This window comes from Pectinophora gossypiella, chromosome 25, assembly GCF_024362695.1.
Source record: "Pectinophora gossypiella chromosome 25, ilPecGoss1.1, whole genome shotgun sequence".
NCBI classification, from domain to species: Eukaryota; Metazoa; Arthropoda; class Insecta; order Lepidoptera; family Gelechiidae; genus Pectinophora; species Pectinophora gossypiella.
In genome coordinates this window covers 7,051,174-7,078,478 of record NC_065428.1, presented here as the reverse complement: position 1 = coordinate 7,078,478, position 27,305 = coordinate 7,051,174, and the positions used below count along the sequence as shown (strand labels likewise).

At 37.9% G+C, this 27,305-nt stretch overlaps 1 protein-coding gene across 1 annotated transcript in view; it reads left to right on the top strand.

Moving 5' to 3' along the window:
- The window catches only part of LOC126378123 (sex peptide receptor), a 366,368-nt gene that overhangs the window by 52,828 nt on the left and 286,235 nt on the right, over window positions 1-27,305 (top strand). The window contains exon 2 of the mRNA XM_050026308.1: window positions 2,158-2,212. The gene's annotated coding sequence lies outside the window, so the exon portion shown is untranslated. The remainder of the gene's footprint in view (window positions 1-2,157; window positions 2,213-27,305) is intronic.

Sequence of the window (27,305 nt, the reverse complement as noted above, 5' to 3'; positions counted from 1 at the left end):
GTCAACATGGCAATTCTCTAGTGACGTGACGTTTTCAATATCGATATATTTTTATTATGTATGTAACAAAATGTGAATAAAATAATACCACATTTTCATTTAAGTTAATATTTATTCATCTGAATCATCTAACGTTAATTTTATTTCTAAAATATTATTCTTTTAAATCTATTGTTTTTCTTTTGTGTTAATGTTAATTTCTAATTCAATAAATTATGTGAGCGAGATTATAATCGATAAACGCGGTCGATACGGACTCGTGCGACACTAAGACTAAGACGCCGCGGGGACTGTGCGGGTGTGCGGGGCGACCCCGCCTCCGCGGCTCACCTCATGCCCCGATTGCCATGTCGACCTGTCGTCAACAGTAAGTGCGTAATGCAAACAAATGTCAAATAGCAATATTGCTTTTTTAGATCAATTGCTTCGATGTGGCCCTTATATCCCCCTTTTTTACGTGACTTATTGTAGATTTGCCGCAGATTATGGCATTAACTACTTGACCGGACAAATAAAGAGCGCTGAAAGTTCTCACCCGGTACAACGTTTAAAACAACAGGCCTGAGGGTGCCCAGTTAGGCGCGAACCTCGGATCAGGACGTCATCTGAGAGGAAAAAAATTTGAAAGAATTAATCGATCCTAGTGGGTCGATAGCGATAAGCGCAGTTTGAGGGAAATCGTCGACCACGACGGCGGGGTCGGTATCGGGGTCCTGAAATGTTTGGCTGCCTCTATGTCTAGAGTAATCCGGTCGTCGGGATCGTATGTTACGTCCTTCGGACTCCGATACTTTTCAGTACCGTCCCTAAGCGAGATTTTATCCCCCTGAACTGAATAAAAGCAATCAAATACATGACGAGTGGTTTTGGTGTGAATCTTTCAGTGCATCAATCGCATGCTCTTTCGATTGAATATCTTTTGGTGGTTTCATGAGACTGTGACAGTTTATTCCGATCGAAGAATGAAGAGTCCTACAATGTTGTACTTAAATAATATTTTATATGTGGAGAAAGAAAAAATACACCTTCAGCTTCACTCTTCGTTCGGAGTTAACTGGCCCAGTTTCATGAAACAATTCAGACGAGTAGACTACTAAAAAAAAAAAATTGTAAACTGGCCCGCAGACCAGTTATTCAATGGGCGACTTTTCACCTAACTGCTACAATTCAATGAGCTAATTCAGATAACCTGTCACATACGATCCCAGCCCTCAAGTATAGAATTTACCATCCTAGTCTGCGGTGAAACCAACACTTAAACTTATCTATATTGCCGTCTAAGCTTAGGTAATTAAGATCCGTTGTGACAATACTGAACTGTAATTGGTTATATAACTCCATGATATGAAGACTTCACGGCAACCATGAACTCGTAACGTACCCACAAGAACTTTGTATTGAATATCTACCTCGTTTGTTTGAGCCATGGTAGTCCAGTTGGTTCGAATCCAGCACACGCCTAAACCAATGATTGTCGAATTTGTTTTCAAATTCAAATTTGGAACATAAATGATTAACACGTGCTCAGCGGTGAAGGAAAACATCATGAGGAAACCCACATTCCCGAGAAATGCATTTTCGGAGGTATGTGACCTAACCTGTATTGGGCTAGTTTTCCCTTCGCGGGTTGGAAAGTCAGACAGGCAGTCGCTTCTCTAAACAAACAGACCTGTCAAATCTTCACGTTAGGTAAGCGGACCCTGTGAAAACGGGATAATGCTAGGGAGATGATGGTGATCTGTCTCGTTTGTAGTATGGTTAGGTTAGGTTAGATTTTTTTCCTAAATTTCATTTCATTTCATTTCATTTCATTTCATTTCATTTCATTTCATTTCATTTCATTTCATTTCATTTCATTTCATTTCATTTCATTTCATTTCATTTCATTTCATTTCATTTCATTTCATTTCATTTCATTTCATTTCATTTCATTTCATTTCATTTCATTTCATTTCATTTCATTTCATTTCATTTCATTTCATTTCATTTCATTTCATTTCATTTCATTTCATTTCATTTCATTTCATTTCATTTCATTTCATTTCATTTCATTTCATTTCATTTCATTTCATTTCAATGTAGCCCAGAAAGTCCCTCGTTAATTATGATCTTCTCCTTCGTTTTCTTATTATTAATTATGATCTTTATTATTTACAGATCTAGTGGTATTGGCGCGCTCGAATAGAACGAGTAACTACGAAAAGAGTCAAAGGTAATTACGTCATTTTATTATTTACTTATAAACATTCACGGCCGCTATGGTCCAGTGGTTGAGCATTGGGCTCACGATCCGGAGGCCTCAGCTTCGAATCCCGGTTGGGATATATCATAAAAATCACTTTGTGATCGTGATCTTTATTATATAAATGGAATAGTCTACTTAAGTTGACCATATCGTTAAAACGTCAACGTTTAATGATATTTCTGTCAACGTTTGGGCATATCGTTAATGCAGGCAGTGTCCATGCTATGTGGTGTAATAAAAATGCGAATAGTCGATTAATTTCTTAGGTTCAAAATTATTTACCTAATCGATATGGAAAATTGTACAATTACATCGATTCATCGATTATAATATCAATCAAGTTTTAAATATAATCGACACCAGCGCCACTACCGGTGGATAAAGTTACTAATTTTACGATATGATTGCCAACGTTTGGCCATATCATGAAATAATCATGCATTTAGTTGCTCATATCGTTAAACGTTTTGTGTTCATTGATCTGGCCAAACTACACCATGATGTGGCCAACGAATGATGTTCTATTTCCCGAAATATGACCATTTCATTAAATAATCGAGCCCATCATGAAATGGCTCCGGCCAAGTAGTTAATGCCATCTGCGACAAATCTACAATAAGTCACGTCAAAAAAAAAATCATGAATTCTAAGATAATGATCAATTCTAAGATAATAATTATAATAAGATCTGGCCACGACATATATATGTCGTGCTATTATATATATATTTCCCTGTTGATCTGTGTTTTGTGTGTGTGTATGTGTGTATTTGTATTTGTCCCTGTCGATCTGCTGATAATATCTTACTGATGTCTTGACCAGCCTAGCCTGTTAAGGACAACAGGCGTGACTTGACATGTTGATTAACAACGTAAACAGAACGGACTCATCCCCTAATCATTCTTCTCTTCAAGGAAAACATGTTCAATATCGTATTAAGGGGAAATATTATAATAGTATATGTCGGATAGAATGACGTGGGTCGAGCCAGAGAGGGAGTAAGAAATAATTTTTCGTCGACTTATATTGAAAACCACATAAGCGACTGTTTTGAAAATCTCACTCGGATGTGATTTTTGTTCAGGGAGCTTAAAATGGCCACATCGACACAATTCATCTATGAAAGGGGTTTTTGGCGGGAACGGGAACGGGACAGTTGCTTTCTTCATTGAATAATCTAAATAATTAATACAAAGTGGTGTTTTGTGGTTAATGATCGCATTAAGTTAGTCGGAAAACATTCGCGGCAGTGTTATTATATCGGAATATTCAATAATCAAAGTGTATCTATCTATTTTCGCTTCGTGCCAACAAGCCGCTTCATAACTCAAAAGTTTATGTGCACTTTTGAGTTAATTCGTTTAGGGTTCGGAGTAGGAGTCTGCTCCGAGGGTGGGGGCTTAGGTTTCATCATTCATCATCATCATATTTCATTAATCATCAAGAAATAAAATACGTAAGACATGGCTGTATGGGCATAGTTCCCTTTGCCTGACCTTCGGGGAAAACAAAAAAAAAACATCTATGAAAGCTTGACATTTGACATTTGTTTGCTAGGAGCACTTACTTTTATATGCGCAAATGTCACATTGCAATATTGCTTTCTTAGATGAATTGCTTCGATGTGGCCTTTATAACCCCCAGCAAAAGTAAACTTAATGCTCGCGCAATAGGTTCTGGAATTGAACGTAGGTGGATACAATTATTTCTTGCCCTTATATAAATTCAACAACCTCGCAGTAGTCAAGTGAAATTCAATCCAGTTAAAAAGTAATATAAATTTTGACTAATTAGTGCTTAATGTAAAAATAATGTGAAGTTAATTAGTTCAATGTTTTTTTTAAATCAAGTGTTTATTCATATGTAAGCCTTTTTTATATAATATAATATTGAACCCTCATTTTTAAAAAATTCTTGTTTCTTGTAATTAAATAATATGTGGTAAATAAATAAATAAATAATAACTGATTATTATAAAAAAAACATCTTTCGTAAGTAGCACTACCTACCTAAGTAAATAATGACGATTAAATTAGGTATTGTAATTGGCAGTCTTCAGACGTCACACACACAGTTGCGCGTGTTGATAATGTCTATGTATAGTGTCTGTGTAAAACGAGGTTGTTTGTATTAAGTGACCGGGTGTGCTACTGGCAAAAAAAACTCTTTCAGACGACATACCTGCAATCTCACACCTATGTACAAATTTGTCGTCTTCATAAGCACTTAGTTATCTTATTCGTGATAATGTAATTAATCTTCATATGAGATGTGTGCTTCATTTTCCAGAATGATTAATGATGACGTTAACATTAATTAAAAGTAATCAATGTGGAGTTTTGGATGGTAAATTTAAATACGTTATCGCATTTCCTACACACACCTACATAACATACATACCCTAAATATTCATCACTAATTTAAGAGCCACGTTGTAGGTGTAGCATTCTCCATGCTACTTTTCTAGGGAAAAATAGAGATGTGGTTTCCCTCTTGCCTTCCGCCGCGCAGTACTCTGTCTGACGCGAGTGGGATGGCGCCCAGAGCAGTCTGTTTCAAAGCCATAGTAGCTGTATCTTGGCCTCTATAGCCCTAAACACGCCGAGTGACCGGCCATCCTGACGTCAGGACCGCCGGCCACCTTATAATGTTATTTTTTTTTATTAAATACGTTGGAAACAAATGCCTAGTGATAGGCACTAGGCGGAATTATGTGGGCAGCAATTATTCAGCAACATTTCAATTTAAAATACGCCAGCAGCATACGAGTGCCCGGCTGTTGTGACGGTCACTACATACTGGGTGTTAGTGACATCGTAACGAATACTGAGGGGAATGATTCAGACCATGATTCTGAGTTAATATCAAGTGGAATTTTCCGTTTTCAATTAAATACTTTTGCAATGGAAAATTCCACTTCACATTAGCTCAGAATATTGAGCTGAATCATTCCCCTGAGTATACATTACTATGTCACTTACACCCCGTACAAGTACGTGCAGATAGCCGGACAAGTACGTACCTATGGATGTTAGTACACCGTAACCAATACTGATGGGGATGATTGAGACCATGATTCTGAGTTAATATGAAGTGGAATTTCCTGTCGGAAAATTCGTAAAAAATAGTTTTTTTTTAAATTATTTTCAGTTCCATACTTTTGCGACGGAATATTCACTTGTTATCAACTCAGAACTATGGTCTGAATCATCCTTTAAAGTTTTCTTTACGATGTCACTAACACCTGTATACAAGGCATGATGCTATGGATAAAACTATCTAGCCAGGTTTGTTTTCTAAATCCACCCCTGTTCTCTAATACGATTACTGTACCAAATTGCCTGTTTGTCAGCAACAAGTTTTTCTCAGTGGGGAACCGGTAATAATAACAACCATTCAATAAGCCAACTTATTAATTTCGACCACTTAGTAACTCAATAAGGTGTCTTGACACTAGGGTTGCCAGTTTGCCAGTTTTCGCTAAGAGACATATTCTCGCCTTCATCACGTCGGTGTACCATCCTCCATTCTACTTTATAAGGAGTGGTTTCACTCTTGCCTTCCGCCCCGCAGTACTCTGTCTGACGCGAGTAGGATGGCGCCCACAGTAGTCCATTTCAAAGCCGTACTAGCACTCCTGTCCTCCGTCCCTGAATAGTACTGACAGTTAACTGACAGTTATTCTCGCCTTAGCTCTATCCCTTTCTTGCACTTATTGTAAGTGCAGGACGGCACTCATTTGGGAGCTGTCGAACTGAATTTGGGTTGGGTTTGTGTGCACCCGAATGGGCACCAATGTATTTTATTTTATTTCGTGTAATTTCATTTTTATTAATAATATTAATTTTATTTGATTTTATATATAATTTAATTTTAATTTATCTAATCTAATCTGTTGTACTTATACTTATAATTATGGATATTAATCTGAAATATATAATTTGAATTTGAATTATATCTAAAACAACGTTAGCGCCTTATTGATGAATCACATGCTGATGTAATTTTCTTCAACAAAATTTCTCTTTCTTTTCACATATTTTGACATGTAGGGCTAACAAACATGCACAGCGTGAAAAAAATATCTATCGATTCAATAAATTTTGTCGAAATCGATAATTTTGTTTTTCTCCTTAACATGCGTGACACGTGATTTTTTGGCATATTGACAGAACGACATTCTTACTTGAGTTCACATATTAACACCAATCGACAAAATTCCCGTTGGTCCCGGTTACTACTTACTGATGTAAGTAAGTAGTCGTTACATGAGCCATGTCAGGAGCCTTTGGCTGCTCAATAGTAACCCACACCAGGCTTGATGAGGTTGGTACTCCTCATAATCCACACGATAGAAGAAGAAAACCACCCATATCAGTTACTAGCTGGTATTAGCGTTTTCGTCCGCGATAAAATGTAGATGACCTATTAAAACTTTAGAAGTTTCATATAATTTTTCAATCCCTTGGGGGATGAATTTCAGAAAATCCTGTCCGTGTGTGCGTCTACGTTCTAAAAGGCATCCCCATGCAAAGTTTGAGATTAGCATTTGTAGTTTCTGAGATTTGTGATGAGTGAGTCAGTCGGTCAGTGACCTTTTACTTTTTTTTATTTGTCAATTAGGTACTGTTTTAAACTTCTTTTGAATATTTTAAATCGGTGATGTCTTGCAAGGCTTTTGGAATCTTATTATATATTTTTTTGGAATCTTATTAATTATAACTCCGAGTACTTGATGTCCGCACATAAAAGGCATTTTACTTCATTAAAAGTTACAGCCCTTGACTAATATTGACTTTGAACACCCTATGTGTGCCGGGACCACTGATCTTCATACTATATACTGGACTGGCAACGCGCGAAGGACGTTAATATACAATTTAGGGGGTAAAAACTGCCACGTCGACGCAATTCATCTTATAAAGCAATATTGCAATTTGACATTTGCGTATATAAAAGTAAGTGCGCAATGCAAACAAATGTGAAATATGTTTATTATTAGTATAAATATGTTAAGTATTGCTTTTTTTATGAATTACTTCGATTTTTAACCCCCCTCATAACCCGATTACTCTAGTCGTAGAGGTGGCCAGCTCGTGACAAGAAACACATCAGAGGTACATATTAATTCGATAATACAGGGTGTTAGTGACATCGTAACTAATACTGAGGGATGATTCAGACCATGAATCTCAGTTGATATCAAGTGGAATTATTATTTTCCGTCGCAAAGTATGGACCTGAAAATAATTTTAAAATACACAAAAATTTTCATGAATTCTCCGACAGGAAATTCAACTTGATATTAACTCAGAAGCATGGTCTGATCCATCCCCCTCAATATTCGATACTGTGTCACTAACGCCCATACTTACTTGCATGTACTTGTACGAGGTGTAAGTGACATCGGATCGAATATTGAGGGGACTGATTCAGCTCATTATTTTGAGTTTATATCAAGAAGTAAAAGTAATAAAAAAAAATATAAAAAAAATCATGCATTTTGCGCCGGAAAATTCCACTTGATATCAACTCAGAATCATGGTCTGAATCATCCCGTTTCGTATTCGTTACGATGTCACGAACACCCTGAATTTTTGAATTAATATGTACCCCGAGCCATGAGAGAATAGGTAATTATCACGTTAAATCTGTACGGTCACGAGCATTAATATGTATACACTTAGGTACCATGTCAAATTAACTTTTTTGACAAATTGAACTGTAAGTCTCACTAAATGTCAAATATGTTAGTGCGACGGAGTCCTAAGGTGGATACATTATATTGCTCATGACTGTACAGTGTCATCTATGTTTTTTTTTTTTTTGAGGAATACAACCTGGAAAGGACTTCAAACGTCGGCGTTAGTTGTAAAACGTCTCGACTTCAGACACATTAAGGATTCACACTCCAGTGTGTTATAAATAGGTCAGTGACCGGAAGTGTTCGGGAGGTGACGTCACTCAGTCCTCCCTGTATAGTCCCTATGTGGGTTAATGGTAAAACAACTAACTTGTTTGTCTTCGCTCAGCTTAAAATTTCGCTTTTACACGTAATCTAGGATATATTGTTTTGTATACTAACAGCTATGGACAAATGGCGAGCTCTGAGAGTGGCACAACCACAGACTCAGGGCGTCATCTGAGAGGACCATGAGTACTACTTACATTTGGAAGAATTAATCGACCCTAATGGGCTGTTAGCGATAACAGGTCTTCTCCTTCTATCGTGTGGGTTGTGACGTAGATTACCAACCTCATCAACCCTGGTGTCAGGGTTATTATTAAGCCGCCAAAGGCCCCTGACATAGCTCGTCTAACGACTACATACTTATATGAGTAAGTAGTAACCGGGACCAACGGCTTAACGTGCCTTCCGAAGCACGGATCATCTTACTTTCGGACAACCAGGTGATCAGCCTGTAATGTCCTAACCAAACTAGGGATCATAAAGTGATTTTTGTGATATGTCCCCACCGGGATTCGAACTCGGGACCTCCGGATCGTGAGCCCAACGCTCAAGCACTGGACCGCGGAGGCCGTTAACAGGTGAAAATAGAACATTACATAACATAACATAAGCCTCACGTCTATATCTCAAATACCAGTCAGAGGTACGTCAGGAGTACCCACACCTCACCGAGATTTCTGTTAGACCAACGTGATAGGTGGTGAGCCGTATCGCCGTTTGTAATAGTAGAACCAACTGTGTTAGTGAAAACTGCACTGAAGATAAATTAAAGTGTCCGGTACCGGGGTTTGAACTGGCGTTTCCCGATTGAGAAGCAAGCTGGTGGGTGTGCCACAGGACCAAATGACTCAGTTTAGAAAGCATTAAAACAGTATAGACATTATTCATTAAAACTTCCCAGACACACATTATTCTGTTAAGGAAATTGCAAAAGTTAGCGCATTGACAAAAGAGTTCTTACTCTTACACATTAGTGGCAAACAACTTTATGCTATTTCAGAAACTTTGGCGACATTTTGGTTTTTTCTTTGACGTGACTTATTTTAGGTTAGCCTCAGATTGCATTAACTTGGCCGGACAAAAGGGGAGCTCTGAGAGCTTTCACGCGGCACAAAAATGTAAGACCGAAGGTGTGAGGGTTCAGGGCGTCGTCTGAGAGGAGTATACATATTTTAAAGAATTAATCAACGTGGGTGGGATATATGTGTGTGGCTACAGAGCCACAGGGCTCTGGCCACCCCATTAGGGGTTCCGGGCGAGGATTTATCCATGTATGTATAGATCCAGATAGTTTCAAGAAGTTACATTGAAAGTTTTTTATTCTTTTGAATTTCCGAAAGACTTTTAATGAACTATTGTTCTGGTTTCGTTCATTAACGAGTTTTATGATATTTTAACTACAACAATTTCTAAAAATTTATTACGGGAAAAATTTAAGATCAAATTATGTCATTAATATTAAAATTAATGTAAATGAAATGTAATTCCCGTTGTTCTTTGAGCCTGGAGCAGAAATAACGATCCGGAGAAGTTACAAATTAAGAAAAAAAAACTTTTTTTTTATCGACGCGTTTGCACATATAACCTGCTTAATATAGGTAATATAAAAATTTAAAAAAAATGATATGATTAATTCATAAATTGTAAGTATGCAAGGTAATAATATCCTCGATTCCTGCAGACACCTCCTAATTTTATTTTAAGTTATACTTGCCCGTCATTTTCTTATCCGCCGAAAAGTAAAGGGTCGGATGATTGACAACTGTGAATTTTAAAATTAATTCGTGAATTAATATTCATTCATTCACGAATTATTCAATTCGGGCGAATAAAATAGGCATTTCGCTGTTATGCAAACTGGTTAATCTGTGCTGTAAACTCAGCACTGTAACAACTGTTTTAAGACAGTAGTTAAACAAAAACTTTACAAAAAAGGTTATTATAAAGTTAGTGATTATTTAGAAGATATGAATGCATGGGATTAACTGTCTGAGAACTGATATTAGGCAGCTAAATTACTCAATTGTATACCAATATTTTATGTTTATTTTTATTTTTTTAAAGAACGTCTAGGGCCCTGTGCCGAGGTTTTTCTTACAGCTTCTTTTCCCCGGCTATAGTATACAGGTTGTGAGAAGCTGCAGTAGTTTTAGGCGTGAGACGTTCGTTATGTAAAATTGACGATTCAAAGTGTAACTATGTTACCTACTGAATAAAGATATTTTTGAATTTGTACTGCAAACCTGTGCTGAAAGCATACATTTTTGTGAGGGTTATTTAAATGTCTTCCTAAATTTGACGTATGTTCCATAAGTTGTATGCTTGTCGATTACCCGTTCCTTTCCTTTTCGGCGGATAAGAAAATGACAGGTATAACTTAAAATAAAATTAGATGGTGTGTACTGGAATCAGCGCCATTATGTACCACCGTAAATCAAGCGTACAGTCATGAGCAATATTATGTACCCACTTTAGAACCCTGTCGCACTATCATATTTGACATTTTATTGAGACTTACGGTTTAATTTGTCTAAAAAGCTAATGTGACATGGTTTCAAAGTGTATACATATTAGTACTCGTGACCGTACGCTTAACACGACATGACAGGTATAACTTAAAATAAAATTAGTAGCAGTCTGCAGGGATCAGGGCCATTGTTCGGCCTTCCACGTGGACATAGTTACAGAGAACAGCTAGTTAGAAAAACCTTGGCCTGCATTGTCTGTCACATACATAACATACATAAACAGCCTATATACGTCCCATTGCTGGGCACAGGCCTCCCCTCAATCAACCGGAGAGGGTATGGAGCATACTCCACCACGCTGCTCTAATGCGGGTTGGTGGAGGTGTTTTCACGGCTAATAGCCGGGACCAACGGCTTAACGTGCCCAACGGAATCATCTTTTACGGACAATCAGGTGATTCAAGCCTGAAAAGTCCTAACCAAACAAAGGACAGTCTCACAAAGTGATTTCGACAATGTCCCCAGTCTGTCACATGTTTTGACGAATTCACACCAAATTATCACATTTCTTAGAACAAATTGCGACAATTTTTTAGTAACTTTTTGAGTACAAAATTCGAACCTCACCAACAGCAGTCTTACGCCTGTTCTTCTTGGCAACCAAGCGCCAGCCTTACGAAATTATTTCAAAATGTGCCCACCGGGAATCGAACCTCTGACACTCGGACCATTATACCTCGGAGGATATTATTAATCACTTTAGCTGGACGTTATAATAGATGGGTGAGGAAGTACGTCGTGTAATATGATGGATGTACTGGAAACTTATTGCTAATAATAACATATCTACCAATATTTAATACTATATTATAAAATTATCTCCCTACCATTATCCTGTTTTCCACAGGGTCCACTTAACTAACCTAAAGATTTGATAGGACCGGTTTTTTACAGAAGCGACTGCCTGTCTGGGCTTCTGGGCCTGGGCTGGGCTGGTTTTCCCTTGAAAACCAGCCAAATACAGGTTAGGTCACATTCCTCTAAAATGCATTTCTCGGGATTGTGGGTCAGGATGTTTAATTCACCGCTGAGCACGTGATAATCATTTATGATCCAAACATGAATTCGAAAACAAATTCGACAATCATTAGTTTAGGCCTGTGCTGGATTCGAATCTGCGACCTCAAATTGAGAGGCAAGCGTACGGCAACTGGGCTGTTACGGCTCCTTAAAACTATATAAAGTGAATAAATAAATTAAAAAATAAACCGACTTCTAAATCTGTCAATTAAAAAGTTAGCAGTAATAAAAAAAATCGAATTGTCGTGGTACTTTGTTGCGAGTTCACATGTTATGTGACATCAAATGTAGAAACTTACGGCAGAGGAGGATAGACAGATATGTTTGCCTTTGGAAAATCATGGATCTAAGTACTCCACTCCATTTTCATTAGTCATCCCGTGATCATGGCACTTGCAACAGAGGTGAAGTATCGGGGATCTCATATCCCTGATTTTAAAGTGATGAGAACCCGGTAGTGTGTTTTAATTAAGAAATAATAATTTTGTACATATAAATTACATCTATGTACGTATTAAAGAAATGCGCGTGTGGTGCGTTTTGTTTATAATTTTGTTGAATACAGTGGTGCTAAATATGTCCACGTGGAAGGCCGTACAATGGTCCTGATTCTTGCAGACTCCGCCTAATTTTATTTTAAGTTATAGCTGTCATGTCGTATCAAGCGTACATGCTTGAACACGTCAATTTTAGGCAGAAATTTAAAAAACCCTTCAAAAATTTTACATTCGCCAATAACCCGACAGAATTATTAAGTTGACAGCACACGTCAAACGGGTTGCTTATGAGCGAGATGCCGATTTTAAACGGTTGTCAATCATCTGTCCCTTTCCGTTTCAGCGGATAAGAAAATGACAGAAAATCACAAAATTCATGATAATTTTATTGTTTTCTTTCATACTTTTACGACGGAAAAATCTCTCTCCTCACTCATCCCTCAAACATTTTGTTACGATGTCACTAATGTTAGCAAACTCTACAATAAAACGTAAATATTAGTAACATACCCAGTTTTAATCAGTAAACGTTGAGTACTATATTTTTTTTTTGTTTTGGTTTTCCCCGAAGGGTAAGGCAAAGGGAACTATGCCCGTACAGCCATGTCTTACGTATTTTTTTCTTGATGATTGATGAAATGATGAAAGATGATGATGATGAAACCTAAGCCCCCACCCTCGGAGTAGACTCCTACTCCGAACCCCAGACGAATTAACTCAAAAGTCCGCATAAACTTTTGAGTTATGAAGCGGCTTCCTGGCACGAAGCGAAAATAGGCAGATACACTTTGTTCATTGAATACTCCGATATAATAACACTCGCGAATGTCTTCCGACTAACTTAATGCGATCATTAACCACAAAACACCACTTCGTATTAATTATTTAGATTATTCAATGAAGAAAGCAACTGTCTCGTTCCCGTTTCCCGCCAAAAAGCCTTGAGTACTACAAATATCACTCTTATTACGGAAACCAAATATTATTACTACAAATTATAATAAGAAATATTATACAAAAGAATACAGCAACTAGTCTTTCAGTTTTCGCTTCTGTCCACGAATCGTCTTCACTTGTTTTCTCTTCGTAGTCCCAGACGGAACACCCGCCAGGCTTTTCGGCGGGAAACGGGAACGGGACAGTTGCTTTCTTCATTGAGTAATCTAAATAATTAATACGAAGTGGTGTTTTGTGGTTAATGATCGCATTAAGTTAGTCGGAAGACATTCGCGAGTGTTATTATATTGGAGTATTCAATAAACAAAGTGTATCTGCCTATTTTCGCTTCGTGCCGGGAAGCCGCTTCATAACTCAAAAGTTTATGCGGACTTTTGAGTTAATTCGTTTGGGGTTCGGAGTAGGAGTCTACTCCGAGGGTGGGGGCTTAGGTTTCATCATCATCACCTTTCATCATTTCATTAATCATCAAGAAAAAAAATACGTCAGACATGGCTGTATGGGCATAGTTCCCTTTGCCTTACCCTTCGGGGAAAACCAAAAAAAAAAAAAGGAACACCCGCCAAAACGTTTTTCTCTTAAAAACGGACGTGACGTTCCTCTTTTGAAATTGCCAACACTAACACCCTGTATTATACGAATATTATGCAAATACAACAATATTAAAGTCATAGGATGGGTGACCACAAAAAAAAAGTTTTCACCTCGGGCTCCTCCGTGCTTCGGAAGGCACGTTGAACCGTTGGTCCCGGCTGCATTAGCAGTCGTTAATAACCACCAATCCGCACTGGGCCCGCGTGGTTTAAGGCCCGATCTCCCTATCCATCCATAGGGAAGGCCCGTGCCCCAGCAGTGGGGACGTTAATGGGCTGGCGATGATGATGATGACAACAATATTACGTACATGCGGGTCAAATTCATAACCTCCATCCTTTTTGAAGTCGGTTAAAAACGTCTATTAACTCCTATATCAATCGATAAGTGGAAATAATTCTATCCGACTTCCTTAGCAACAATGTCGACGACAAAACACTCCATCTAACAAACAAATAACAATTTATGGGTAAATGTATCATCTGGAAAGCTTTGAATAAAAACAAAACAGCCTATAAGAAGTGGGCGGGCGTGTAACTATAGACCCCATTATTATGTCTTGGCAAACAAATACAACCCCCCCCGCCCCCCCCTTGACCCCCGCTCCGGGTCTTACTTGGCTCAGAGGTTGTCCGTGGCAATCCAGCGCGGTAACGCTGCTAGTGTCATGGGCACTTTTGGGCCGGGTTTGACACGGAGTGGGTTCTAGGTTAAGTAATTTTAAGTTGGATTATTTGACTTTTTGTAATTTATAAAATAAAGATGAATTTCAGACAAATAAATTGTCCTTACCTTAAATCCCCTAAATCTTCTCAAGGAAAGAGTTACAGACAATATAGAATGAAAGGAGTAAGGATAGAGTAAAATTCTTGATTTTATCTCCTTCTTTCTCAACGTGGAATACACCGACTTTGCCAGTAGCAACTCTGGCCGCTTCAGTCTTCTTCTATCGTGTGACTTGTGAGGTGGATTAGCCGCCTAACCTAAGGCCCCTGACATGGCTCATGTAACGACTACTTACTTACATCAGTAAGTAGTAACCGGGACCAACAGCTTAACGCGCCTTCCGAAGTACGGATCATCTTACTTTCGGACAATCAGGTGATCAGCCTGTAATGTCCTACCCAAACTAGGGATCACAAAGAGATTTATCGTGATATGTCCCCACCCGAATTTGAACCCAGGACTTCCGGATCGTGAGCCTAACGCTAAAACCACTGGACCACGGAGGCAGCATTTAGTTAAATAACATCAGAACTATCTATGGCAGATTATGATAATTTTGATCAAAAGAACATCATTTACTCACTAATTTAAGAGCCACGCTCTTGTCGGTGTAGCATTCTCCATGCTACTGTTTTCGGGAAAAATGAATGGATACTGCTGCGCTCTGTCAGTTTCCAGACAACAGTCCTGAGGGTGCCCAGTTGGGCGCGAACCTCGGCTCAGAGTGTCGTCTGAGAGGAAGAATATTTGAAAGAATTAATGGACGCTACTCGGTCGATCGACCACGCCACGGGGTCGGTATCGGGGTTCTGAAATGTTTGAGTCGCGAGCTGATTGGCCGCCTCTATGGCTAGAGTAATCGGGTCGTCGGGATCGTATATTAGGTAAGTACGTCCTTCGGACAGTTTGTACACAGGAGGTCAATGATTTAGCAAAATTGCTGTTTAGCAATAAGGCCGTCTATTGTGCTTATTTTTATTCGTATGTTTATGTCATGTGTATATGTCGATGTGCTATAAAGTATTATTGATTTATTTAATTACAAAAAATGTACCGATAAAATCAAAATCAAGTGGCAATTCGATTCGCGGGCGTCGCGTTAACGAGACCTGTCAGTGGGCCACGAAATGGCGATAAGAACTTGAAGTGGCCGGAAATTGGAACTGAACATACACTGTATGCGCCCAACGTGTAGGAATGGTCCGCCATGATGTAATTGGAATATTACAGTATCATAACACACAAGAATATTTGAAAGAATTAATCGACGCTAGTGGGTCGATAGCGATAAGCGCTTACCTAATGTGAGAAATCGTCCCATTATTGGTCAGCAAAAATCTAGTATCGATCGCCATCGACTCGCAAAGAAGAAGAACACACAAATCAAATCAAATCAAATATACTTTTAAGGAAACTGCTACAAAATCATGAAATGTATGGTGACAGGTGATCACCCCATAACAATGGCCCATCATATCGGGTAGGACCCAATTAGCCGAACGTGTTCTTTTTACTCGCCATCTCTCCAGCATGGAAAAAAATGCAATATTACCGCTTTTGTTTTACCCGATTGCAGCAAAAAGGGTATTCCGTTTATTATTTCCCTTTTGTAATCAAAGGAGTATGAAAAAGTGCATTGTGTTGGATAAATTATGCGCAGCACGTTTCTAGAATTTTCCTTAGGGAACGAAGGAAAAAATGTAGTAAAACTAAGCTGAGATGTACATAAAATGTAAATTTGTAATATGAATCGCGTTTTTACTACATTCTGTAAATAGAAGATTAATACTTTTTAGTATAAGCAGTATAAGTTGGACTGAAAGGATTACTAATGAGGAAGTGCTAGTAAGAGTTAGGAAAAAGAGGCAAATATTGAGAGTTATTGAGGACAGAAGAGCCAAGATGATTGGACACTTAATAAGACACGGCGAATTTACGTATAAATAACATCATGGAAGCTATAAGGAAAGAGAGGAAGGGGGCAGCCAAGAAGGGTTTACTTAGAACACATTACAGAGAAGGTGAAATTCGTGTCTTATAAAGAAGTGAAAGAATTGGCCTTTGATAGACAAGAATGGAGAATGCTAAACCGACTTTTTAGTAGGATTAGCTCACAGTGTCATCATGATAATATTAAAAATAAATTGACCAAAATCAATATGAAATTTTATCTAACACGCAGTTTGAAGACTCATCATTTTAAGAAAATTTCTGAATCTATATCGTGTAATGTTATGCGTTTCCGAGGTATGTGACCTAACCAGTATTGGGCAGATTGGGCTGGTTTACGTTTCTGAAAAAACTATACGTGTCAAATCTGTTAGGTTAGGCAAGCGGACCACAAATAGTATGAGGTACTGTTAAAATTTAAGAACACTCAACAGTAGCGACCGCAGCCACCTCGTGAATGAAATAGGCAGTTTTGTACTCTATTGCCGTTTTGTATAAGTTTTGTATTGTTACTTTCTGAGGTATCCTTTTATAATATACTAGCGACCCGCCCCGGCTTCGCTCGGGTGAAATGCTGAGAGAAAAATGAAATTATTTACAATATCACATTAAAAACCTCAAAAATAACCGAACTCAAGAGCGAAGAACGAAGTCAAGAGCAAACCTATTTTAATAAAAAAAAATAAAAATAACAGTAGGTACTATTTCTCCATTATTTAATAGAAGTTATTATACATATAAACCTTCCTCTTGAATCACTCTATCTATTAAAAAAAACCTCATCAAAATCCGTTGCGTAGTTCTAAAGATTTAAGCATACATAGGGATATAGGGACAGAAAAAGCGACTTTGTTTTATACTATGTAGTGATGCATGCTTTGTCTCTTTTCCTTATTTCAAAATGTGCAAATAAAAAGCACACCATACAAACGAGGTGAAATAAAATGTAGAGTGCGAAGTAATTTACCCCGCATCCATTTGTCTTCTGAGGAATGTAATTTTGCACATGTATGTAGTAACACATTATTTATTACTTCACATTTTTCTGACTATTCAAGTTATACGTTTCCTATGCTGAAGTGAGAGTGACTAAGAACAACACCCGTATTGTAACACGGTTTTCACGGCTTAGTAAAAACAGAATCGAAACTCGTTAAAAAAATTGTTAGAACGAAATGGCAATAGAAACTCTGTTCCTAATTCCATATAAGCTACAATAAGCTACATACAAAGTCTATTTTGCTAAAACGGGACGGGGCATGCTTTAACTATTCATATCTCAGGCGTTAGATGGGATTGGTGCTAATTCAAGTATAGATCATCTAAGTTTATATTTTAAGATAAACCTGTCTCGGCTCTAGACAGACATGCATTGCAACTGCAATCCGACTGCCAAATTGCAGATCCGATGCAGTTTGAATGCAGTTGACACGACTGCAATAGAACTGCAAACTAAACGGGCAGTCCGATTGCAGTTCAATTGCAGTCGGCGTGCAGTCGTGCTGCACAGTTGGTTCACAGTTGACCGGTGTCAATTGCATTCAAACTGCATCTGAACTCCAATTTGCGGTTGGATTGCAGTTGGAATGCGGTCCGTCTGTCTAGAACCTTAGACATCCATACAATAAGGAATACTACTTAAAGAACGACAACTCACCGCTCCTAACTAGCGGCAGAGTTAGGTTTACCCCCCTCGAATATAGTTTAGACTTGAATTGTGAAGGCAGCGCGCGCACCGTTGTTTAGTGTATATTTTGAAATAGGACGTTGACGTTCTTTTTGTCTGATTCGAATATTTGGTCTCGCAGTAATTAACTGCGCTGGCTCGCCTGCACGGCGTATATACCCCACTCGGTCTTACTTTAGTCTTCGTGTACGTTAACGTCAATGTGTAGTGTCTGTGTAAAACCAGTAGGGGTAACAAATTTTGTCACGTTCGTTTTATCGATTCTGATGCTATGATTATGTCGTTTTGTCGATTGCTGCTAATATGTGAAACCAAATAAGTCATGTTGTGCTGTCAAAATCTCGTGTGACGCATGTGATAATTACGGTACTGAAAAGTATCGGCGTCCGAAGGACGTAATATACGATCCCGACGACCTGATTACTCTAGCCATAGAGGCAGCCAATCAGCTCGCGACACCAAACACTTCAGGACCCCGATACCGCCCCGCCGGCGTTGTCGACGATTTCCCTCATTCAGCGCTTATCGCTACAGACCCACTAGAGTCGATTAATTCTTTCAAATATTTTTCCTCTCAGACGACGCCCTGAGCCAAGCACCCAACTGGGTACCCTCAGGCCTGTTGTCTGAAACGTTGTACCGGGTGAGAGCCTTCAGCGCTCCCCATTTGTCCGGCCAAGTAGTTAATGTCATCTGCGGCAAATCTACAATAAATCACTTCAAAAAAAAAAGAAAGCATGTGATAATTTTTTTTTGTGTTTTTTTTTTTATTATTTTTTTTATTTTATTCTGTCGTAAAAACCGACAGAGGGATTGTGTCCTCTAACATGATGGACTAATGTTATGGGCGATAGGCTGATCCCTTATCACCATAAGGTTCATCATATCCATCTTTGGACTTCGTATCAACAGTGGCTGCAAGTTGTCTTTGATTACTTGTGGCTTTGCCCACCCCATTAGGGATTACGGGCGTGAGTTTATGTATGTATGTATGTATGTAATTTTATTACGTTGAGCATGTTAGCCCTGCGCGTTGTGGAAGCATATAACATAATAATGTTCGAAAATAACTTGTTTTTCAAACCACTTTCCAGATAAGACGTGATGAAGCAAGGGATTTAATTGAATCATGCGTCGACACAATGGGATTATGTTTTATTTTTTCCATGTCACTCACGTCCGACCTACTTTGAAAATACTTAATATACAAAAAATAGTACGTCCCAGACCGTTATGCTATATCCATAATGGTATTACTAGGTAGTATAGCGTCGCGCCTGTATCCCCGAAAGGTTAGGCAGAGGGCGAGTGGAGAATTTTTGTAGTAGGTAGTATATTTTTTTTTCTAGTATATAAAACATTTATTTACTTTTTACATTTAATGCATTTATTTATTTAATTATTTCTTTATTGCAACAATTTTAGAGACAATAAAATATTTTAAGAGCTATAATATTTCACTTTTTTAAAAATGTTCTATTTGGTAAAGACATTGCAGGCTTGAATCACCTGGTTGTCGGAAAAAGTACGATAATTTCGTGCCTTGGAGGGCACGTTAAGCGTTTGGTCCCATGGTCGGTGGAGCAGTGCGATGCTCCATACCCTATCCAGTTGATAGGCTTTTAATGTAATGTTTTATGTTAATTTTTAAAATATCCGAAAACTGTCAAATAGCCAATTTATTATTAACCTTGACCACGGCAGCTTAAAAAAGAAAACATTTTATAAGTCTGAAGGGAATGACCAACCTGTCTACAAAAAGAGTGTGTTTACATTAAAAATTTACTAAGTGCTAATAGTCTGGTCAATGTTTGTTGTCGTGGGGTTACGTCAACCTATGTGCGACATAGTATAATTTAAGTACAGTCAGCGTAGTTAAATCCATACTAATTGATTTTTTTTATTTTATTCATTTTTTTTTGATGTGACTTATAGTAGATTTGCCGCAGATGGTATTAAATACTTGGCGGGACAATAGGGGAGCGCTGAAGACTCCCGGTACAACGTTTAAGACAACAGGTCTGAGGGTGCCAAGTTGGGCGCGATCCTCGTTTCAGGGCGTTCGTCTGAGAGGAAAAATATTTGAAAGAATCGACTCTAGTGGGTCGATAGCGGAAATCGTCAACCACGCCGGCGGGGTCGGTATCGGGGTCCATACTAATAAGTACCTTAGCCTTTTGTACCAATGAGGGATTCTTCAGGCTACTTCATAAACAATACAAGGTGTTAGTGACATCGTAACGAATACTGATCGTAATATGTCATCGTACGTAATATTGAGCCAAATATCAAGCAACAATTATTATTATATATGCTTCTGCCATTACATTGTATTATGGAATAATAATGTATCTAAGTAATAAATATAATTTATTTTTTTTAATTCCACTCCATATTCTTCCTCTATCGTGTGGGTTGTGAGATGGATGACCAACCTCATCAACCATGGTGTCAGGGTTATTATTGAGCCGCCATAGGCCCCTGAGACGACTCATGTAACGACTACGTACTACATCAGTAAGTGGTAACCTGTACCAACAGCTTAACGTGACAATCAGGTGATCAGCCTGTAATGTCCTAAGATCATAAAGTGATTTTAGTGATATGTCCCCACCGGGATTCGAACCCGGGGCCTCCGGACAATTCACTTACATGAGAAACTTAAAAATATTTTAATATTAATATGTGTTTGAGACAAGCGTACGAATTACAATATTTCTATTTTCTACTATAAAAATAAACGAGGTAGGTAGTTGACGAATAAGTTGCATGAGGTGTTATTGTGCGAAGCGTTATAGGCACTACTCATTCAACGAGCAAAGCACACGGATCTAGTGTAAACTGGAAGTGCCGAGCGTAGTTGCATCGTAGATGGAATAGATAGATTATTTAATTAATTATAAGTATGGTTAGTTAGTTTATATGTATATATGTGTGTGTATATAATTTTAGCTTTAATTCGCCATTTACTTTTTTAGTAGGTATATTATTTAGTTATATTCAAATTAGCTAGTCTTAGTCATAAGGTTCATCATATCCAGCTTACGACATCGTATCAACAGTGGCTACAAGTTGTCTTTGATTACTTGTGGCTCTGCCCACTAGGGATTACGGGCGTGAGTTTATGTATGTATGTATGTATGTAGCTAGTCTTACAAAACGGTGAAACTAAAAAAAAAAAAAAAAAAATTGCTATGGAATTTGTATGGAATAACAAAACTATGTCGTCTTAACAACTATGTGAAAAATATAGTATACCTTACAATAGCTGGTTTTTACATTTGGAAAACAAGCTGATGCTTCTCCCTAGAACAAGAGAATGGTTTAGTAGTTTAAGACCTATCTTTATTTAAAAAGCAGCATTTGACAATCTATCTGTGATCCACGCAACTATCCAAATTAGTCAGGTGATATTTCAGTAATCGTTTAAATGTAAGCATACTTTTGGCTCCTTTAATATCTTTAGGCAATTTATTATATAAGTCTACACTTTGATAGGTTATGTTATTTATTCCGTAATTAGTTCGTGGGCACCGCAACATTAAGTTGTCTGCCGATCTTAACTGATGCCTGGTTTGTATTTGACTTTTTTTCGTGAAAGTTAATGTAGTGTGTATATCTTTCATTAAAATTTTTCTTATTAAAATACAGGTATAGTATCGAAATGTCTGTGCAATATTCATTAGTTTAATTTTTTTGTATAGAATGTCAGTGGAAGTCAGATAGTCGTAGTTGAACAACACTTTTATCAATTTATTTTGTGCAATTTGTATAGCTTTAATATTTGTTTTGGCAGCTGATCCCCATAATTCAACCAAGTAATCTATGTGTGGTTTGACAAGTGAGTTGTAGATCGTGTATCGTACATTTAATGGTAGACATCTAATAATGCCACGAAGTGCTCCAGTGAGTGATGTTAATTTGGATTTTACATTTTTAATATGTGATTTCCATGTTAAGCGATCATCTAGCGTTAGACCTAAGTACTTTTCACTATCTGTTCTAGCAATTACTATATTGTTAAGTTTTAAAGGTAGAAAATCAGGTATTTTTTTATTTTTGGCTCGAAAAATTACGTAATGAGTTTTAGCTGCATTTACAGTGAGGAGATTACACTGGAACCAGATATTAAGGGCATCCAAGTCTCCTTGGGCATCTGTAATTATAGAATCAATTTTGTGTCCAAAGTAGAATAAACTGGTGTCGTCGGCATATAATGACAATTTTCCCTTCAGGTCAAGTTTGCAGATATTATTTATATATATCAAGAACAGTAAAGGTCCTAAAATCGACCCTTGTGGAACACCAAATGTAACTGGTTTTGGGCTACTTTTTGATTCTGCAATCTTAACAACTTGTTTGCGATTATAAAGATAGGATTTAAGAATTTTATGAGCAGTACCAGTAATACCAATGTCATTTAGCTTATTTAACAAAATCTCGTGGCTCACGGTGTCAAAGGCCTTCTTAAGGTCAATAAAAATTCCCAAAGAAACTTTGCTATGGTCTATATTGTTTTTGATTTCAGTTACAAGGTCTACCGTCGCAGATAAGGTGTTTGATTTACTCCTAAAGCCATATTGCCTTTCATAGAGAAAATTGATTCTATCCAGGTATTCTTCTAGACGGCTGTAAATAATCTTTTCATATATCTTAGAAACAACAGGTAGCACTGAAATAGGGCGGTAGTTACCTGGATCTGAGCGACTACCTGATTTATAAATAGGCGTTACCTTAGCAATTTTGAGGCTGTCCGGAAATACACCTTGCTCTAAACAATTATTTACGCACCGACTAAACTCTTCAGCTATTAGGTTTTTCACACACTTTAATGATTTTGTGGTGATTCCATCTAAACCAGCACTAACATTCGAGTCTAAGTTATCAATTATTTTAGTTATTTCTGTAGGTGTTGTGAGTCTAAAAGATGATAATGTAGTTCCAGCTAGATCAGTGTGGTTTGCCGTGGTAAACACTTTGTTATTATGATACTGAGCAGGTATCGCTTGAGCCAATATGGCCCCAACGGACGAAAAGAAACCGTTAAATTGTTCACTCATTTTTTGAACATCTGTAATAGGGACGTCGTTGACTATCAATTTTGCTGGAATAGAAACCTTTTTGATTTTGTTCTTAGACAGGTCATTAATCAAAGCCCACATCTTGATTGGTCTGTTTACACAGTTGGAGAATTGTTTCCGGTAATATTGACTTTTTGTTCTCTGTATATTTTCAGCTACTAAATTTCTTTCCTTTAAAAATTCTTTTTCCACTTCTTTGTTGTTAGGGTTTGTTTTATATTTATTCCATAAGGTATTTTTGTGATTTATTTTGTCCAAAATGTTTTTGTTGATCCAATCTTGTCTTGGTGGATTAAGAAACTTGATTTTATTTATTTTAGATTGTTTAATTGCTTGTATCAGTTTTTCTTCCAGGACCATATAGCTATCATTATTCTCGTTCTGTGCTTCGATATAATCCATTGATTTATACAGTTTTTCGTAATCAATTGCTTCATACTCTGATTTCTTCACTATATTTGGTTGGCATTTTCGTATCTCTAGGTATATTTGCTTATGATCCGACATCGACGAGTCTACAATAGCTAGGTGAAACTGGTTTTCTTTCAAGTTCGTGATTGCATGGTCTATTAACGTTTTTGTGGTTGTTGTTTGTCGTGTGCAATGTTCTGTATCTATTTTATTTAATATTCTGTAGCCTCCCTCTTCTAATGTATCCATGTAATCGCTTACGTAATTATCTTTCGGTTTTAATAGGTTGAAATTAAAATCTCCCATCAATATGCCTCGCTTTCTCTTATTTAATTGGACGGCAAATGTTTCCAAGAAATTGACGACACTAGTACGACCAGGCTTATAAACGCCTCCAATGTCAACTGAAAATTTTTCTAGGTGCACCCAGATAAAGTGATTGTCATTGATGGTTAACTCTTCAACAAGGTAGTGTTTCAGATTGTCACATACCAATATCGATACTCCACCACCACGCCCAGGCCTATTGTTATAATGATGTGTATATCCTTGTAGCTGGAACAGTTTTGCCTGGTCTTCGGACGTAAACCAGGTTTCTGTTAAAATTATAATATGAATTGTAGTACAAAATGCCTGTAACACACATTGCAGTTCGTCAAATTTACCACGTTTTACTATACTACGGGCATTGGCGTAGAACATTTTTAAAGATTTCTTTGTAGTTGTAATGTCGTTATATATATTGGTGACTTGGTATGTAACATCTTCTACATCTAACTCTTTGATACATGAAGATTGGACTTTTTTGATACCTCTTCTTTTATAATTTTTGGTATACCTTTATTATACTTTATGCGCAAATTTTCCTCGCCATCTGAAGTCCTTCGGATCAGTTCATCCTTTAGTTTTTTGTAGTGAGTTTGCTGAGATGGCGTTTGATCGGCAAAAATTTTTATGTTATTGTTTCCTAAAGTTGCTCTGTTGCGGAGAATATTGACAGCTACTTCTTGGGACTGGAAACATATCTTTATGGAGCGGTTCACCCCGGCTTTATACTTGCCAATACGCATAGTTCTGACAGGAGACGGGCAGTCTGCAGAAACTGCTTTGATAATTTTTAATACTTCATTTTTGTCCGAATCCTGGCGTGCTTTTGCATCAGTAGACTGGCCTTCAGGTATGCCGCTAATTATGATATTTTTGCGTCTATGATCCCTCTCATATATTTCATTAATGATTTCTTCATAGCTATTTTTTGGCTCCAATTCGCCACCATGAGTTTTTAGGATTTGCACGTCTTTCTCAAGCACTTCAACTTTTTTGTTGGTCTTTTGAGCAGAGGTAGTTAAGACTTCTATTTTATATTTAATCTCGCTTTGTTCTTTGACAAGATTCGTAACCCTCTGCTCAGTTTTCTTCATAGTGGAGCAGTGCGATGATTTTGCATTAAGATTGTCAACACGCCGCCGCCGCTCGCCTTCGATGTTAAATATAAACTATAATTGTAAACAGTTTCTGTTGCTAAATTAACAATTTCTGTTGGGCTTATTCTAAAAAATGGAGGTAAATTAAGTAATTAGTACTTTAGGTTTACTAATATGTATTTGATTGTATTTAATTTTGTTGAAACGATATTGGTGTCGATTTGGCAACCATCAAGTTAGTATTCACTTAATTTGGCAGCACTAAAAGTAGCTCTATCCCTTTCTTGCACGTCTTCTGTCGTGTGGATGTGAGGTGAATAACCGACCTTATCAATACAGTACTTCGATGGTTCAATATGAAAAATGCCTTGAGAAAAAGGTTATTGAACATTCTTAAACAGCCTCCGTGGTCCAGTGGTGAGCGTCGGGCTCACGATCCGGAGGCCCCGGGTTCGAATCCCGGTGGGGACATATCACAAAAATCACTTGGTGATTTGTTGCTAAATTATAATAAAAATATGTTAAAATGTATGAAGAATCCCGTGATCTTTTCCTACCTCAACGGGAAATAGGCGTGATCTTATTTGTGAATGTAAAATATGTTAAATACCTATTAAGCATGCCACACCCGTGTCACACCCCATACAGACAACCTCGTTTTACACAGACGCCACACATTGACGTTATTGTACACGCGGACCTGTGTGTGTGACGTCTGACGCTATACCTACGATTGAAATCTAAACTATGTTCGAGGGGTTACGGGGAGGACGGGGGGAAGAAGTAAACCTAGCTCAGACCCTGGTGGGCGGCGGAGAGTTGCCGTGCTATACATAGTTTTATTCCTTATGACCTCCTGACGACCTCCCTGGCCCAGTGGTCGAGCTATGGGGTCACGATACGGAGGTTCCGGGTTCGATTCCCGGTGGGGACATATCATAAAAATTACTTTGTGGTCCCTAGTTAGGACATCACTGGCTGATCACTAGATTGTCCAAAAGTAAGATGATCCGTGCTTCGTAAGGCACGTTAAACCGTTGGTCCCGGTTACTACTTACTGATGTAAGTAAGTAGTCGTTACATGAGCCATGTCAGGGGCCTTTGGCGGCTCAATAGTAACCCTGACACCAGGGTTGATGAGGTTGGCACTCCACCTCACAACCTACACGATAGAAGAAGAAGATTCCTTATGCCCGAACATCATTTAGCCTTAGCGTCATCCTGTTTTCATGGGGTCCACTTCCATAATCGAGAAGATATGACACATAATATAAGCCCACGGCTATATCTCAATTGGGGTAGTCAGAGACACAGTCATCGCAAGATGAACTAGGTACCCACACTTTACTGAGAGTTCTGTTAGACCAACGTGATACGTACAATTTGAACACGTCCTTATTTACAATTTGTATTGACCAACCTCTAACTAGAAATGTTATCGATGTTAAGGCTTGTAAGCCTTAAAAAGTTAAGCCGAGTTTAAATAAGATGCAAATGTTAAGTAAGGGCTGGATGACAAGCGAATAAGACGCGCTTAAAGAAAGAAAACTCTTACAGATATGCTAAAATGACATAACAGAATATGGTCAAGAGCGTCTTGGAGAACAATTACTTGAGTTTCTTAGCTTCTTTTTTGTATTTTTTTTTTCTAGACAGTCAAATAAGTATTGCCAAGATCGTAGTAAGTGGAATTCCGTGGCGTGGTCTTGTGTTTTTTGTATGTGGTAAAAAATATATAAATAATTTTCCTATTTCGATGTGACATTTATCGTGATTATTATGCGTTCTTCTTATGTGAGTGGTAAGGTCGATAACCGGCATTATTTATTAGGTAATGTAAAGATCGGGCCAGTCACAAAGACCATTTCGAAATGGGTTTTTGTTTAAATTTTTGGGCTAGTAGTACACCCAGACGTACATGGTTTAACGTAGAACCCTTGCCCTGAGGCATAGATGGGAGCCATCGGTATGGCAATGCGGGATGGAAGGGGTGATGTCACAGGAACTGTGACCTGAAACTTGACAGAGGGCAGCAGTAACCGTCAGTACTATTCAGAGACGGAGGACAGGAGTCCTAGTACGGCTTTGAAATAGACTACTCTGGGCGCCATCCCACTCGCGTCAGACAGAGTAAAACTATTTTTGTCTCCTTTAGATTTGTCTTTATTTAGTAATCAGAATTTCATGATTCATCTTTGACCTAACTAACCAATT